This window comes from Chelonoidis abingdonii, chromosome 3, assembly GCF_003597395.2.
Source record: "Chelonoidis abingdonii isolate Lonesome George chromosome 3, CheloAbing_2.0, whole genome shotgun sequence".
Classification (NCBI taxonomy): Eukaryota; Metazoa; Chordata; order Testudines; family Testudinidae; genus Chelonoidis; species Chelonoidis abingdonii.
Window position 1 is genome coordinate 150,909,298 of NC_133771.1, and position 17,327 is coordinate 150,926,624.

A 17,327-nucleotide genomic window follows, 5' to 3' on the forward strand; every position below is an offset into this window, starting at 1 on the left:
ATTGTGCATAGTGCACTAAGCCTGTTGTGTAGTTCTCTTGTGAGGGGCTTCTGGAACATTTGTGCCTTATGGTACATGTTGGTCATTATAAAAAGAATGAGTACTTGTGGCACCTTAGGGACTAACAAATTTGAGCATAAGCTTTTGTGGGCTAAAACCCACTTCGTCGGATGCACGAAAGCTTATGCTCAAATAAATTTGTTAGTCTCTAAGGTGCCATAAGTACTCCTCGTTCTTTTTGTTGATACAGACTAACACGGCTTCCACTCTGAAACCTGTTGATCATTATAGTATTCAGGAAAGACATGTAATTATCCCTAGCCACATATTTAGTTAATAATGATATCTTACACCACAGCCATGTGAAATTCAGTAACTGTGGATGGAACTTAAATCTTCTTCTTTCAAAAGTACAGTCTTATCACTAAAAGAGAAGCTCCTTTAGTAGTTGGCAGCGAAGAGCCTGTGAGACAGTTGTGCAATTTTTCCTAGTACACCTCTACCCCGCTGTAATGCGGTTGTGGAGAGCCAAAAATTCCTACTGCGTTATAGCTGAAGCCCTGTTATATCAGGGTAGGAGTGGCAGGGCTCCGGCGGTGATTTAAAGAGCTCTGGGCTCCAGCTGCTGCGGGGAGCCCCATGCTGTTTAAATCGCCAGCAAGCCCCGCTGCTGCAGCCCCGGGGTAGCAGCGGCGGGGCTCCAGCGGTGATTTTAAGGGCCATGAGCTCTTCGCAGCAGCCAGAGCCCCACTGATACCATGCTATATGCAAACCCGTGTTATATCAGGTCGCGTTATAGCGGGGTAGAGGTGTATAGTGAAGAGTGCTTGCATACACTGGAAAGGCCACTGTTGTTGATGACGTTACAATCTATGATATTATCAGACCTCTCTGAAATTCACTATAGTATTTGGCTCAGGCCTCTTGCAGAAGTTAATTCTACAGATCAACACAAATTATAGGACCTATTGCATGCTGTATGTAGCGAGTTTCCAATGTCCCCTCGTTACCTGGCACAGCAAAACAATTTTGACTCTCCCCTGCATAATCCTGATTATGCAGATTCTCTCCAGCAAATCATTCTAATTTCGAGTAGTTTGCTAAAGATATTGCAGTTTGCACCAGTGAAAGTGTTGCTTTAAAGTATGTGTTTTTCCCATGCACTTGATCTTATTGCGTGCAAATTATTTCCTCAGTATTAATACTAATAGCAGAATAGGAAAATGTAACAATACAGTATTCAGCATTCATATTGTCTGGATTAATCTTTCTGAATAAATGAAATTATGCATGTGGCCCTCATATTTTATATAGCCAAAAGAGGTGGCATATCAAACATAGGGTGTCCAGTTTAGAATAGCTTTTTTTTTTTTTTTTTAAATAGCAAAAAAACAAAGTTTGTTGAGCGGACTTAATGTTGGCACTTTTGTGGGCATAAACATAGTGACTTCGTTTTGTTTTTTTCAGATGAAAATTGGGATGATGATCAACTGCTTGGATTTGAACCTTGCAATGAAAACCTTGTAACAGGCTGCAACATAATCAATGGGAAATGTGAATGTGACACCATTCGCACCTGTAGTAATCCATTTGAGTTTCCAAGCCAGGATACTTGCCTGTCAGCTTTGAAAAGGATTGAAGGTAAGCACCTGATTTTAGTAATTTTCATCGTGTAATTCCTTACTGTGCATCTTTCACTAGGGCCTATCACTAGATGATGATACTTGATCCTTAAAACAACTTAAGTGATTTCAGGGACTAATTGCCTTTGATTTCCGAAAAGAACAGGTGCTAAAGATTGTTAGCACTGTGGAGTTTAAGGAAGATGTGGTTTATCCAGCTTGACTCTCCAGAACCTCGGTTTGAAAATCGATGAGATTGATATTGTCTCTTCCTTTGTGCTAAGTGTCTTTTTAAAAAGTGCATTTCACTGTTGACAAGGATAAAACTAACACAACTTGTTTAGATGTCCTCTTTTGACCTTTGTGCAGATTCACATTCTTATAGTTGTGGAAAAGCAAGTTGTTCAAAATTACAAGGGACTTTAAACGTCATAAATGAAGAGCAAAAGATCTTGAGATGTTCTTGGTTGCCTTGATTAACAGTATTTTGGCATGATGGAATTGCTACTCCTTTTTCAGAAGTATATGATGTAGAATTACTTTTAATACTAGTCCTTCTCAAGTACTTGCTCTAAAGTGAGCTAGAACAAAGGGAAGACAACACTTTTGTGTATACTTATCCTCAAACTCACATTTGGTGTCATAGCACTTAGGACATTGCTATATTACATGCTACTTAACAAAGCAGACCTAAATTCAGCCAGAGAGTCAGTTCAGGGATATTGTGTTGCAATCAAACCTGCATGAAGTATTTTTTTTAAAACTTCTCTGAGCTGGGATGGAAAATGTGGTGGTTCTTGACAGCTGTCTGTGCAATTTTAGTTTGTCATAAATTTTTAGGATACGTTGGAAAAGAAATGTTATGAGGAGATTATTTGAAATATGTGAATGAGTGAATTGGCCTCAATTAAAAGTCCACAGCTGTAGCTTCACATGGTGACTCAATGCAGTGTTAAATGTTCTAAAAGAATACTAGTCATGTTGATTGGAGTTATGAGGGTAGTTTAAATAAGTAAACTAACAAGTTGTCAGGAAAACAATGTTTTGAGACTTGCCTAAGTGTGTGTGAATCTTAATTAAGCAATTGAAAATGACAGTAATTTGAAAACCTGCTAAAGTTCTCAAACAATAAACTAGAAAAATATGGAATAATAAAGTGAGAGTGAATATTCCCCTGTGCTGGATCTGATCTGTTAGAAGCTCACCCACAGTAGGAGGTTGTACTGCTAGTTTATTGGATATCCTACCCCTAATTGGAAAAGTTTAAAGTTGGTAAAAAAAAAAAAAAATCTGTGTTTAGATCTGGTCTAGAAGTATAGTAGTACCAAAGGATGTGTCAGAAGTACCAAAGGCAGCAAAGAAACTATCACTTGAAGTTTGTGTCTTGTTTTAAAATTTTGTCTGCAGTCTTTTTCACAGTTCATTACTTGGAGTGGTAGAGATGTTGTCTAATGCTGTGAGAGAGAAGCACTGAATTCTAATCCTGACTCTGACAAAGACAGCATCTGTGGTCTTAGAGGAACAGAGTGAGAAGCTGTTACTTGCCTGTCTCAGAAAATGAGTTTATAATATTGATCTGGCTACTCAACAAGAGTGTTCTGAGGATTAATGTTTGTAAAGTACTTGGATAAAAGTCAAGTACCATTACAGATATCTAATTTGTAATACTGTAGGTTAGTAATGTTAGACTGTTTGTATCTCTGGGAGATAATATACGTGCTGTGTATAGCTTAACAAGCTTCAAATGATGTCTGCTGTCCTGAGTAATTTATTTCTAAGTGATTTAGCCCGTACTCTGTCTACTTTGTACTGCTTGTGAAGCCCTTCAATTACGAAACTATAGAAAAATTCTTTGAAGCCACATTAAATTCTGTTCACCGTTAAAGTACAAGTTTTTGTCTTTCACTGGTTTTTGCTCTATTTTTTTGTTTTTGAACAGCCAATACTTGGAGAAAATAAAAATGTTCAGGACGGACTGTCTCTCTCTCTCTCTCTCTCTCTCTCGCTCTCAAAACACTGAAAGTCTAGTTAACATGTAAGCCATTGTCACTTCATGACAAAGCTCTAATACAATTTTCTTCTGTAAGAGGTTCCAGCTAGACTCCTAACAGGTGTTCATTGCTGATAGCAAACTACTCAAAGCATCATACAGAACGTGACTTACAGCGTCTTTCTTTCCATAGATTAAACCTATTTTTCTGAATTAGTAGCAAAAGGGGAGGGAGAGAAAAGCATAGCAATAACAGATTTTCTTGACTATGACAGAGGATAATTAAATTACAGCATAAAGCATCTACCCTGTGGATATATTTTTAGCATAACTGTTTCCCCGTTTATAAGCAGAGAAACATTTGAAAAAACAACAAAATAAAAAGGACACGCACAAAAAAACCCATGGGTATTACTACCCATTATAACAGTGAAACAAAGGCCATGTTATGTATGCTGCCAAATACACTTATGATTGAAATAAAAATGTGCTTTACCTTTTAAGTACTTATTCTCAGAAATACACAGAGAAGCTATACTGGTATGACTGCGTCCACGCTAGGGAGTTGTACTTGTTAAATTGTACTGGTTGCTAAAGCAGTACAAAAACTCTGGAGACAAGCCCTTGGTGATTCACTGTTATCTGAGAATTGGGGAAGGACAAAACAGTTTGGCCAAATCAAGAATCTGCCCAAGCCTTTGCTTAAATTGCTCCCACCTAGGTTAAAACATGGCTTCAAATATGCTAGCTTGTAACTTTACTAGAATTTTTCAGTTGCATTTAACCTAAAGAATTGAGCCGAAATAAAAATGAAAAAATACACTCTTTTTTTGCCAGGACATGGCCTGAGTGTTTTTTAAAATTTTGGTTTTACTCTGAAAATTGATTGAACAGGACTGTTACTTGACAGATGTATTCAGTGTCAAGTCTGTCTACTACAGTTGTTAAAAGTACTTAAACAGCATAATCAAGGCTCCCTATTAATGTTTCTGATAAACTTAACAGATTGAGCTTTCTAATGCCATGTCGACACTATAAGATTGTCAACTTAACTTATGTTGGCATACAGCCACCACAGTTGTTAAATTGCTTGTATGTGCGTGCACACTTGGTACCTCGTGTTGGTGGTGCACCTCGTCACCATGAGCATTTGTATTGATTGTATGGTGTGTGTGTGGGGGGATTGTGGGATGGCTTGTGAAAGCCAGTAACAGTTGACATAAGCAGTGCAGACACTGCATTGGCCTAATTACCTCAACTGTGATTCTACACTGCTGTGGGAGGTGGTGTTACTAAATCAGTGTAGAGAGGCGCTTATGTAGGCAGGAGGCAAATTTAAGTGAAGAGATTGCCGCAGCTTATGTCAACCTAACCGTGTCATATAGAGCAGGTGTAACTTTGTCATACTGAAAGGCATTTTTCCCACTCCTTATAGCAGTTCTCTGCACACTGTCCAGTTTTTTAATGTGCATTTTCAAATGTGGATGCCAGAACTGGACACATTATTCTAGTGTCAATAGTGATATATACAAAGGCTAAACCACCTTCCTACTTTCCCATGTATATTCCCAAGGATAACACTAGCCTGGTTTGCCACAGCATCACACTGGGAGTTCATGTTCAGTTACATGTTCACTATGACTCCAAAATCCTTTTCAGAGTAATTACTATAAGGATACTGTCCCACATTCTGTAGATATGGCCTATATTCTTTGTTTTTTGAGATGACTTTGCATTTGGCTATATTAAAACTTTTTTATTTTAATGGGTCCAGCTTATCACAATACCCAGATCACTCTGTATGAGTGTCCTGTTCTCATTATTTTCTACTCCACTGATCTTTGTATCATCCACAGATTTTTTTAGCAATTATTTTTATATTAACTTCCAGGTCTTTGATTAAAATATTGACTCAGTCCTAGTACTTGTCCCTGCTGTACCCCCACTAAAACATCCCCATTTCATGATTCCTCATTGAGAAATAATTTTTGAGATCTGTCTACCATTTCTTAATCCATTGGCCTATTGATCTGTGGTATATTGATATTGTATAGTACTGATTTTTTTTTTTTTAAATCCTGATGTGGGATACTATGTCAAATGCATTAAAATCTAAGTATATTACACCTGTCCAGTTACCTTTATCAGCCACACTTGAATTATCACAAGACCTAGTTTCCATAAACCCATGTTGACTGGCATTAATTGCATTTCCATTATACATCAAAGGCATCCACACCCCAGAAACCACAGAGCTCCAAAAGAAAAAGAAAGACATCCTCTCTAATAAGAACCCCCCACACTCACTTTTATTTATATATCTAAAAAACTCTTCATCTTTTCAGATATCAGGGTGAGGAACATTACATACCAGAGTCATTTTCACCTTTTATCATGGGTAGGCAGGGGATTGAAAACCAGCATTACCCTCACGGTTTGTTTCACATGGTAGAAGTATGGGCAACAGCCTTGCAGGGGGCTTATAGTGGAGAGGGAAAGTGCACACTGCCATTCTTGTTGCTCATTCATATAAGGATGCTGCAGTGCCTCTTTTGCTGACAGCCATTTCTCAGTGTTAAATATTAAGAGCCTCTTCAGGAGACAGCCGAGGGTGGGAGTAGGTAAAGGAGGGCAAAATATTCCTAATGTCACTTTTATCTCTTGAAAGTCAAGAAACAAAACTGTAAGCCCCAGTGCCCATTTTCACTCCCAAGGAGTGGGTCAGGAACACTGTGATGCACAAATAACTGTTTTTTCTTGAGTTTCTAACTTCAGCTGGTTAATGACATGGGAACACCTTTCTGTGTAACTAACAATTAGGAACTAAGTAAATAAGTACAAAGTAATTTAAGATTATAAAAATAAATTGCTTGCAACATACAAGCAGCTATTCAATATTTTGTTTTATCCTCACTGTTCAATGTGTAACCCCAGGCCTTGTTTACTGTACACCATTCAAACCCTGCTCTGAAGACAGAATTGTTAATTTTTTCTCCTGGACTTTTCTATGGAATTTATTGCTGCAGTATCTTAGTTGTTTCACAGATATTTAATGAATTTATTTTCACAGTACCCCTATGAAATAAGAGTAGAGGTATGACATGTATGTATATGGTCATGTAGACATCGAGTAGAAACAAATTGGTTATATTTTCAGTAAGTTTGTTTGATTTAATATGTAGCTTTGAAACAGCTTCACTGTGAGCCTTGATACTCAGTGTAAGATTATTTCCCTGTATCCCAGATGTGACAGTTTGGCAAATTTTTATTTGAGGTCTTCTGTCTTGAAGTTTAAATATGGGCAAGAAATTACTTTAAGTCAAGACAATGGGTCTTAAGTTATGACCAGGAAGACAACAGGCCCCAATAACCAAGAGGTCATTGATGATAGTTTTTGCTGTTGATCTCAACCTCTTGTATTTAAGTAATCTTGGTAGTCATCACTTCTTGCTATTCCATTAGTGTTCCTTATTTGGGAGAAACATAGACTAATGGATGTGACTAAAAAACAGTGCCCTAAAAGGAGAATCCCATAAGTGGATCAAGAGTCAGAATGGTCCAGTCCTAATCAGGCAATGCCATGCATTTGGGGTGAGGCCTGTGATTTCCCCTGATTTTGATCAAAAGATCATCGGAGAGGTTGCCCGGGATGAATCCACTCTGAGTTTCACCCATAAAAGACCAGGTAGATGAGGAAGAAATGTGTTCCTCTCAAGATCACTACAGATGACAACTCAGCATCTCTACTTACCTCAGAAGGGCTTGTATACACTTAGGCCAGGTCTACACTGCGACTTTAAATCGGTTTAATGGCCGATATACCGATTTAACGCTGTACCCGTTCACACGACGTCGTCATTAATATCGAGTTAAACGGCTCCTTAAATCGATTTCGGAACTCCTCCCAGACGAGAGGAGTAGCGCTAAATTCGAAAGTGATAACTCGGATTAGAGTTTCGTGGGACGGAAATCGACATTATTGGCCTCCTAGAGGTATCCCACAGTGCACCACATGACCGCTTCTGGTCCGCAATCCGAACTCGGATGCGGAGTGCCGTAAACAGGAAAAGCCCGAGACCTTTAGAATGACATTTCCTGCTTTCACGTGTCCAGCTCTGACAGCACTGGTGGCGATGCAGTTCCAATGCAAAAGTAGCTCCTGCATTGAACCTTACGGGAGATACTAGATCTGATCGCTGTATGGTGAGACAAATCTGTTTTATCAGAGCTCGTTAAAGACAGGAAATGCCAAAGCGTTTGAAAATAAACTCCAGTACGCAACGGTGCGTGACAACCGTAACGGGAAGCCAAGACTCAAACGGATGCTCATGGAGGGAGGGAGGGGTAATGAGACTACAGCTACCAGTCCCACAGCAGTCTCTGAAAACTATTTGCATTCTTGGCTGAGCGCCAAATGTCTGTAGCTATACACGGTGTCTTGCGTGGTTCACAAACAGCTCGTCAGTCTCCCCCCCCCCCAGCACGTGAAAGAGAAGTAAATAAATATATTTCCTTGAGTACTGTAAATGTCACCCTCTGTGTACTGAATGCTGCTGACAGAGAGTACGCGAGGTGTTGACAACGTCAGGATACCGTTTGTGATCTCAGGGTCCATGATTGCTGTGCTATGGCGTTGCTCAATGCACTCCGGGAAAAGGCGCCAAAGGGTTGTCTGCTGCCTTCCAAAGGGAGGGGTGAGCTGTACCCAGCACCACCCGGGGCAATGTTTTCTGCCCATCAGGCACTGTGCTCTCAACCTGGAAGTGGGAACTATGAGGATAGCTGAGGAACAGCTACCCAGTGCACTGCTCCTGAAATCGATGGTAGCTTGGACCAGGACGCAAACAATCGATTTCGGGATCCACTGTGGACGCGCTAACCGATTTTATTAGATCTGTTTTGTAATATTGGTTTAAGCTAATTCGAAATAATCGTGCAGTGTAGACGTACCCTTACAGTGCTACAGTGGCACAGCTATCACATTTGAGTGAAGGTGCTATCTATGTCAATGGGAGAGCTGCTCCCACTGATATAGGTATTCCACTTCCCTGAGAGACAATAACTATGTTGACAGGAGAAGCCCTTTCATTGGCATAGCACCGTCTATAGCAGGAGTTAAATCATTAGAATTGCATCACTTGGGGGTGTTTTTACATTTCCCCCCCCCAAGCAATTTAGTTATACTGACATGAGCTGGTAGTATAGACCAAGACAAAGACATCATAGATAAGTCAGCTGACCTGAGAGTGATCCCCCACTAGTGCAGTGGTACTTGCGACAGAAAATGTTGCCTGGTTCCCCAGAATGCAGTTCCTGACTGACCTGAAGCTCCACAAGGCAAGCAGGATAAAGAGCAGATACTTTTTCTAAATAAGTTTCTCTTTGGCCGCGTCTACATTGCAGTTAGACACCCACAGCCAGGACCGGCGCCAGGGTTTCTGGCGCCCTAGGCGCCGGGCCATTTCGCCGCCCTGCGCGCGGGTCTCGCATCTCCGGTGGGGCCGCCACAGGCATTCCCGCGGAGGGTCCGCTGGTTTGCGGTGGAGCTGCCACAGGCATGCCTGCGGGAGGTCCACCCGAGCCGCGGGACCAGCGGACCGTCTGCAGAAATGCCTGCGGCAGCTCCACTGGAGCCGCGAGACCAGCAAACCCTCCACAGCCACGACTGCGGCAGCTCCACCGGAGCTGCCTGCCACCCCCCACATAATGCTGGCTCCCTAGGTGACTGCCTAAGTTGCCTGAATGAAAGCGCCAGCCCTGCCCACAGCTGGCTTGTGCCTGCTGACTTGGACATTGAGGCTGTTTCATTGCAGTGCAGGCTTCTGGGCTCAGACTGGAGCCTGGACTCTAGGACCCTGCGAGTGGGGGAGTGACCCAGAACTGAAGCTTCTGCCTGAGCCCAGAGGTCTGTGCTGCCATGAAACAGCCCTATAGCCTGAGACTGGTGAGCCTGAGTCAGCTGGTACAGGCTAGCTGACGGTTTTTAATTTGCAGTATAGACATACTCTTTGTCTATTTAACAGGACTGTGCAAGGATTCCTTCCACAAGAGACCTGTCCCAGCTGTGGGTGTGGCTGGCCATTAACAGTAATAACATGAGTGTTTATAAGTTTTTTACTTATGGGTAAGTATTAACTAACCTAGGTTTAAAGCAAATCTTAAAATTGATCTGAGCCACCTGGGTTACCTACAAATTTAAAACTGAACCCATTTTTTCCACAAGGGAAAATATAAGATACTAAATAAACCACATGAGAATAGAAAGATTAAATAAATCATGTAATTATTATGTTAATTTTATGATTGATTATTGGTTGTGTTCATGCAATAACTTCACCAGTTGTTGGTCTTAAGCTCTTCTCTTTGTAGTTACTCAGTTAAGTTCTATTGTTAACTTCTTGATTTTAACTCAATTTACAAAGTAATTTCATTATTATCCTTTTGTTTAATGCTTCAGGGAAATAAAAGAAACTATATAAATTCGTAGTTAGTGCTCTTGAACAAAAATTGCAATAATATACCGAAATTCATTTTTTCTGATCAACTGGTGATGAGCTAAAAACAACTCTAAGTTAAAGGGACTTTAATTATTCTTAGAGCATTGGTCTCAGGTCCTAACAAAACCCATATTATTACAAGTAGTATTAGCCTCATTTTCAGATGGGTAGCTGAGGCACAGGGAGATTAAGGTCAAAGTATCCACTAATTTTAGGTGCCCAATTTGAGGCACCTAGAACCTGATTTTTCAGAATACTTTGTATAATATAGTATGGAATATGTTCAAAGCATAGTTCCTGTTGACTTCAGTTGTTGCTGAGGGTTCAGTGCTTCTGCATGTCAGACTCCAAGATACCAAGTTCGCCTCAATTTCTGAAAGCGCCTCTCAATTAGTAACTATCTGTAAAAGGGTTGGTTTAAGTGATTTGCCCAGCATCACATAAGAACTCTGTGGCAGAGGCAGGGGTAGAATCCAACTCTTTTTATGCCTTAGCCTTAAGTTTTTCCTTTTCCTGTGATGCCCTGACTCATTCATTATGCTTCCAAGTTCTGTAACCAATGAAGCAGGGATCCTACAAATAGGTCTTATTTTATAACACAATCCTGATTTATCCCCAAAGCAGGTCCATCTGATGTACTTAATGAGGCAGAGTTCCTGTGGGGAAAATTATTTTTTGATCATCATCAATGCATGCACAGGCAACCTTGATTCTGGCATTCTAACTTTTGATTGCTTGACTTTACAACCTTAATGTTCTTTTAATATAGGTGTGTACATGTGTAATTGCCTAGGTTTTTAAAAAGCAAACTGAAAAAAAATACCATCATGTGGTATTAATACGCAGGTAGGTTAGTTAATCAGCAAGGTTGGAATGTTTAGATCCTCTACCACCTGGGCTAATGGGGTAACTCATAGCAATAGTAGATTATCATCCTCTGTGAACCAACATGAAAGTGGGATGAGACACTATCTAGCAGTGGGTTTCTCAGAGGAATGGTGAGACCTAGATCTTGGGCCCTTTCCAGGCTGTGGGGGCAAGTATACTTTAGCGAGCATAGACTCTTTTTTGCCCATTTTCCTGCAAGGTTGACCCTTTTTGTCCTATCTCTCTACTAGTTCTGTCTCTTCTCCACCCCTGACTTGTCACAGTCTCAATTTCTTGGTCTTCTCATCCTATTCCTAGTCTTCCCTCCAGGCTTGCTGTACAAGTTCCAGTCAGCCCCTCCCCACATCTTGTTTTCCTGCCCAGCCAGTCCTTCCCAGCTTCTCATCTGGTCTCTCTCTTCCCACGTACCCTACTGGCTCCCAGACTCGATCTCCCTTCCTGGGCTCTTCATCCAGTCTCAGTTTCCTGCCTTTCGCGCTTCTCTCCCTCACTTTGTCCTAGATTTCTCCCGGGAGCCCAGCTCCTTGTCAGGTGAGTTCCCCTTCCCCTCACTGGTTCCTAGTGCCAGTCTTTATTCAGCCAGTCACTCTGTCTACCATAGTTTCCCTTCTGCTCCCACTGCCAACTGGCTCCTAGTCCAAGCTTCTTTTCACAACCTCCGCTCTCCTGTGAACCCCTCTCACCTGCTCAATCTTTCACCAGACTTTGTCACATTCTACGCCTTTTCTACCACCCTGACATGCTTTTATCTCCTCTGCACTCAAAGCTGCCTGCTTCCTCTTCTTCTGAGTGCTGGCAGGGGCAGGAGCATTGAAACCACAGGGGAGACAGGCTTCCTAGCCTCTGTTTCAGTGTCTTGTACCACCGCAGACTGAAGCAGCTGGAAGCTGCCTTTATCTGTAGACTTGGGCTTATGCATGCTCATTTTGTTCTGTGCGGAAGAGACATCCTGAGTCCAGTCACGGGGAAGATTCGTGAGAACTTTCACATTAATTCAGCCAGAGGTTGATACCCAACATGGAAAAATTCTATCTGAATGGTTGGTTGTGCAAAGTTATGCACAGCTGAAAACAAGGTCTATCATGGGAAGTGTCTGGCAATCAGCCCAACCTTGGAATGTTCACATTAGCAATGGCCAACCTTGGAATGTTCACATTAGTGATGGTTAAACATTTAATAGTCATAAACCTTCATGTTTCAGGGCATGAGACAATGGCTAAATTTGAGGTTAGGAAAAAAATGTATGAGCAAGTTATTATGTAAATATATATTATAGGGGTTTCTTGAACCTTCTTCTGAAGGAAGGAAGCATCAGATACTGGGTCCATGGTAATCAGGATACCAGACTTGATGGATCACTGGTCTGATTTGGTGTGGGAATTCCCATGTTCTTGAGCTCAGGGCAGTAAGTATGGCTATTTTCAGTTTCTGAAGGACCTATTGATAGCAGTTTGATCCAATAACTGGGAAGCTGTGACAGACTTGGACCATGGGTGGGGATTTCCAGAGGCTGAATCTGAGAAGAGTCAAGTCAAGCCTGTGAGCATGAAAGAATCAGATGGCTCTCAAACTTTATAGAAGAAAAGAGGAAGTTCTTAGTAGATGGGCTAAGCTAAAGTGTAGTGTTTCCTGGAAGATAGCCTCCCTCTCCTATTTTCCTAAACATTCAGATAGGGCCTAACCCTCGGAGATGCAGAAACCCTACATCTTTCACTGACTTCAAATGATATGGGTGCTCTGTGAAAACCCAGTGTAGTGTTGTCCAGCTAAAGGACTCACTAAAAATTTTGGAGGGATTCTCTGAGAGTTGCTGAGGGAGAGGGCTAGTCTAAGTTTATCTTTCGGTAGGCTGGTGCATTCCAAAGGGAAAAAATAAATCCTCAAATATTTCGATTAGATTGCAACTCTGTCAAGCATTAATAGGCCTTGATCTGGGCTTGGTACTGCTGTAACACACATGTACAGACTGAAGATTAGGAAGCAATGGTTTCGTAATCTACAGAGAGCGATGAGTATGCCACCAGATGCAAAGAAATCTTTCCAAAACCCTTAACTCAAATGCTCCTAAACACCATTTCCATCAAGCTTGTAATAAAACACACAAAGTGACATGATATAGAAAATATTGTTTAAATGTGCAAATTAAAACAATTTTTTTTTGGCGATCTGGGGGCAAATGTTTGTTGGTCAAGTAAATGCACGCCATCTCTGCGGCAGATATTATGTTATGATGGAAAATTTGGTCAAACTGCACTCTAGAACAAATGTAGTTCTTCGCACATTTTATGCACTTTAATTTCATATAACCTCTTTTGCTGAGGAAGAGGGATTCTTGTTGTTGTCTCTCCTTCCCCCCCATTTTTATTTTAAAGTTCCTGAGATTTGCTGATTATGAAGATGGTTGAAGTTATTTGAAACATACTTTTTGCATTCCATTCTTCTTACACGTAGTTGAATAACTCTAAAGCTGGTCTAACAGGTATTACAGCATTTGCCTGTATTGAACATTAAATCTGAGAAGGCAGCTTCATTCTAAATATTAGCCTTCAATTGTTTGTGAATTTCAGACTTCTTTTGGGCTGAAACTTCACCTGTGGTCTCAAAGGTTGATACTTCATGGAGAATTAGAACTAAATATGTTGAATTTTTATTGTATTATATGAGTGTTGGAATAAATCTTCTACTTTCAAAAAATTCATGTATGTTTTTGCTCAAATAACTCAAATAGCTGAACTTTAAAACTTGGCATCTATCTTCAGTTAGGAATGTGATGCTGGCAAAGGGCCAAATTTTGCCCTTGAATGTGCTTATGTTGCCTGTTACCTATATTTGGTTCCCATTTTAGTTATTTGAAGGCATAATTTAGCCCAAAGTGTGGGGGAAATTGTTTTGGTAATTTTAAACCTTTATTAATAACGTTTGTGCCAGATGTGTACATTTTCAACTGTTCAAAAGCATGCATCACAGTCTAAGGAGAGAACACTCTCTGCAGTTTAAATTGCTTCTGCCAGTATTCTCAATTTTTTGTGCAACTGGAATTAAATCATTAACAAACACGATTTAATTAAAAGTACCACCTTTGTACAAGAACCCATCTGTGAGCGCAGATGACTGCACAAAATGTTTAACTGCATAATTAAAGTCTATTCTAGCCAATAAGAGTTTTGTAAATAAGTATTTTAACTATGATTTCACAAGAGAAATGCATTCTGCTCAAGGCACCCTCAGTCAGGGATTAGTGGTGTGTTCCTCCTCATCTTCTCTGTCTCTAGACAGTGCCCTGTGTATACTGTAGCAAGTTGGCTCTAAATTCCATGGCAAAGTCTGTGACAGTTTGGAAATTCTGCAGCAGCTTTCAGGTAATTAAAAAAACCTGAAGCTTTTATTTAATGAATTAAACATGAAAATTGATGATAGTACAGTATTCCGTTTTTTTTCAGTTTGACATTTTAATATTGTGCTTACATTCTTAGGTGTTGCAGGTGACTTTTATTGATGGTGCATAACTTCATTGCATAAGTTGTTGGAGAGGGTTGGAAAGGGAAAGCCAGAAGCTCAAGCATCTGGCTAGGGGACATTTGAATCCTTTAGCGCTCAGGAAGTCCTGGGGTGTGGGTTGGGATTGTAGGAGAGGCACAATCTGCTAAAATAATTAGCAGTGAAATTAATATTGACATTCAAGCTCTCATGTTTAGATTCAGGGTTAACACCCCATGGAGACAAATGGGTGCTGATCATATTTCACTTTCAGCTATTTGAAGCTATCATTGGCAGGCATCCATGCCATCTGATGCTTAAGGGCTTCTATTAAGATACTATGAATTGTCCTGGACTCATCAAACTGCAAACATAGCGTTGCTGAGAGCAACCTACCATTACAACTTGCTGCCAGCATTCTTCAAACATCTTAATGCCTGTTCATCGTCTCTTCCTGCCCAGCCGCAACTGGATTTCCTACCTGGGTAACTTTGTCTTCCTTTTATATGTAGTGACAAGTTGCAAGTTCTAAAGCAAATGTTGTGAGACATAACTAGTCTTCCCTCAAACTGGAACAAAACTGCATTGAAACTTTACTGGAGGGTGGTTGCCCTGGCAAAGCCTTTTGCAGGAGGCTGCAGAAGCTACTGTTGGGATCAGAAGTTCTCATTATCTGTGCTTTACGGGGGGAGGGGATCCCTGGCTGGAGTTCCTAAAGGTTGCTGTTTGGCCAGAGCATTGGGATGGAGGTGTAGGCTTGCTTGTGTGCTTGCCCATGGCCTCTTTTCTGGGCAAAGGCAGACAATATAGGTCTTATATTTAAATATGTAGTTCAGTAACTCCTCACTTAGTAGTCCCAGTTAACATTGTTTCATTGCTATGTTGCTGATCAATTAGGGAACATGCTTGTTTAATGCTCCCTTCTAATGTCATTTGGCAGCCGCCTGCTTTGTCTGCTGCTTGCAGGAAGAGCAGCCCCTTGCAGCAAGCTGGTGGGGGCTTGGAACCAGGGTGGACTGGCAGCTCCCTGCTCCCTTAAGTTCCCTGTGCAGCAGCTGCCTGCAGTTCAGTTATGTCCCTCCCCCCACTGCTTGCTGTGCTGAGGGGGAAGGACAGAAGAGGGGGGCTAATGTCAGGGTGTCCCCCCCTGCTCCTGCACCCCACTTACCCCATTTTCCAGAGAGCAGGGCTGAGGATGGAGGAAGCCTGCAGCAGCTGGGGTCTCAGCAAGCTGATTTAATTAACAAGGCAGTGTACCTAAGGGAAATGTGCATATCTCCCTCCTTTCCTGCTGCCTTGCAGAGTGAGAGAGTTAACCCTTGAGGGCTCAGCCATTGCTTGTTCATCACTTAGCAGTAAGGGAAATATTCCACCCTCTGACTCCTCCACCTCAACCAAGCTTCACAATCATCACTGTGTACCAGTACTAAATTGTTTGTTTAAAACGTGTGTGTGTGTGTGTGTGTGTGTTTGTAGAGTCTTTTGTCCGGTGGAAAAAAATTTCCCTGGAACCTAACCCCCTCATTTACATTAATTCTTATGGGGAAGTTGGATTTGCTTAACATTGTTTTGCTTAAAGTCGCATTTTTCAGGAACATAACTACAAGGTTAAGTGAGGAGTTACTATAGGTGGTGCTGATGGATTATCAGCTTTGTCTTAGGCCTGGTCTACACTGGGGGGATCGATCTAAGATACGCAACTTCAGCTACGAGAATAGCGTAGCTGAAGTCGACATATCTGAGATCAAATTAAAATTACTTTGCGTCCTCACGGTGCTGGATCGACGGCCGTGGCTCCGCCATCGACTTTGCTTCTGCCTCTCGCACTGCTGGAGTTCAGCAGTCGATGGGAGAGCCATCGGGGATCGATTTATCGCATCTGCACTACATGCGATAAATCAATCCCCGATAGATTGATTGCTTCCCGTAGTGTACGTAGTGTAGACGTACCTTTTTAGATGAGAATTTACCATGTACAAAGTGTCAGCTATCTACTGGTTTAGTATGACAGTGAAATTAGTATATGTAAAAAAAAAAATGCCACAAATGCACACTTACTGAGGGTATAGAAGATACTGTGAATTGTAATATTGAGAAATAACATGCTCATTTAATTGGACAGTAGTATTAATCTCAATAACTAGGAAGTTAGTTTGGTTATTCAAATTGAAATCTGGAATTCTGGCTTTTAAATGTTAAAACATGCAAGCTTTAATATTGTGTGAATGTAGGTTTGGTTTAATTTTATTTAATACTTTTTAGAGAATGAATGGTATGTTAAAAATTTACACACATACACAAAATATATTTTAGAATGTTTAATCACTTGAAGCTCGCACTGGGTGGAGAAAGGATTTCTGTTTTGTGGAGTATTTTGGAAATACTGGTTTTGTTTAGGTGTGGATTGCCCTGGAGCAGCAGACCCTTGATGCACTGGGGTCCCCAGTTTGCCAGGTGAGGTGGCAGGAAATAAAGCTAGTTTCCAGCGTAAAGGTCTCTAAAAATATTTTGATAAATTGGCAATTTTAGACACAACTTTTCATCAATTGCTTGGAAAATGTAAACTATTTTTAAATATTTTGGAAACAAACTAATATTGTGGACATTTAACTGTAATAAAGGTGTATCCTTTTGTTGAAATATTTTGTAACTTAGTGCTACAGTATTCTTAGTGAATCTGAGCTGCTATCGCTATGGTTCCCAATCTAGTTCTTTATCTTCTCCATTTTTCTATCCGTGGAAAAACAAGGCTGTTAGCAAAGGGCAATTGATAAATTGCTAAGTATAGTTGGGGAGACATTTAGTGGGATTTTGCAGGGGTCAGTGGAGGGAGTAAACAGTAATTTAATGAAA

At 40.9% G+C, this 17,327-nt stretch overlaps 1 protein-coding gene across 3 annotated transcripts in view; it reads left to right on the forward strand.

The window, feature by feature from the left end:
- The first annotated feature begins 1,471 nt into the window (after positions 1-1,471).
- CRIM1 (cysteine rich transmembrane BMP regulator 1) overlaps positions 1,472-17,327 on the forward strand; it is a 330,365-nt gene continuing 314,509 nt past the window's right edge. For 2 of the 3 annotated variants that reach the window (XM_075064227.1, XM_075064225.1), the window contains exon 1: positions 1,575-1,641. The gene's annotated coding sequence lies outside the window, so the exon portion shown is untranslated. Of the gene's footprint in view, positions 1,642-17,327 lie in introns of all 3 variants that reach the window. The other variant, XM_075064226.1, reaches the window with a different exon arrangement.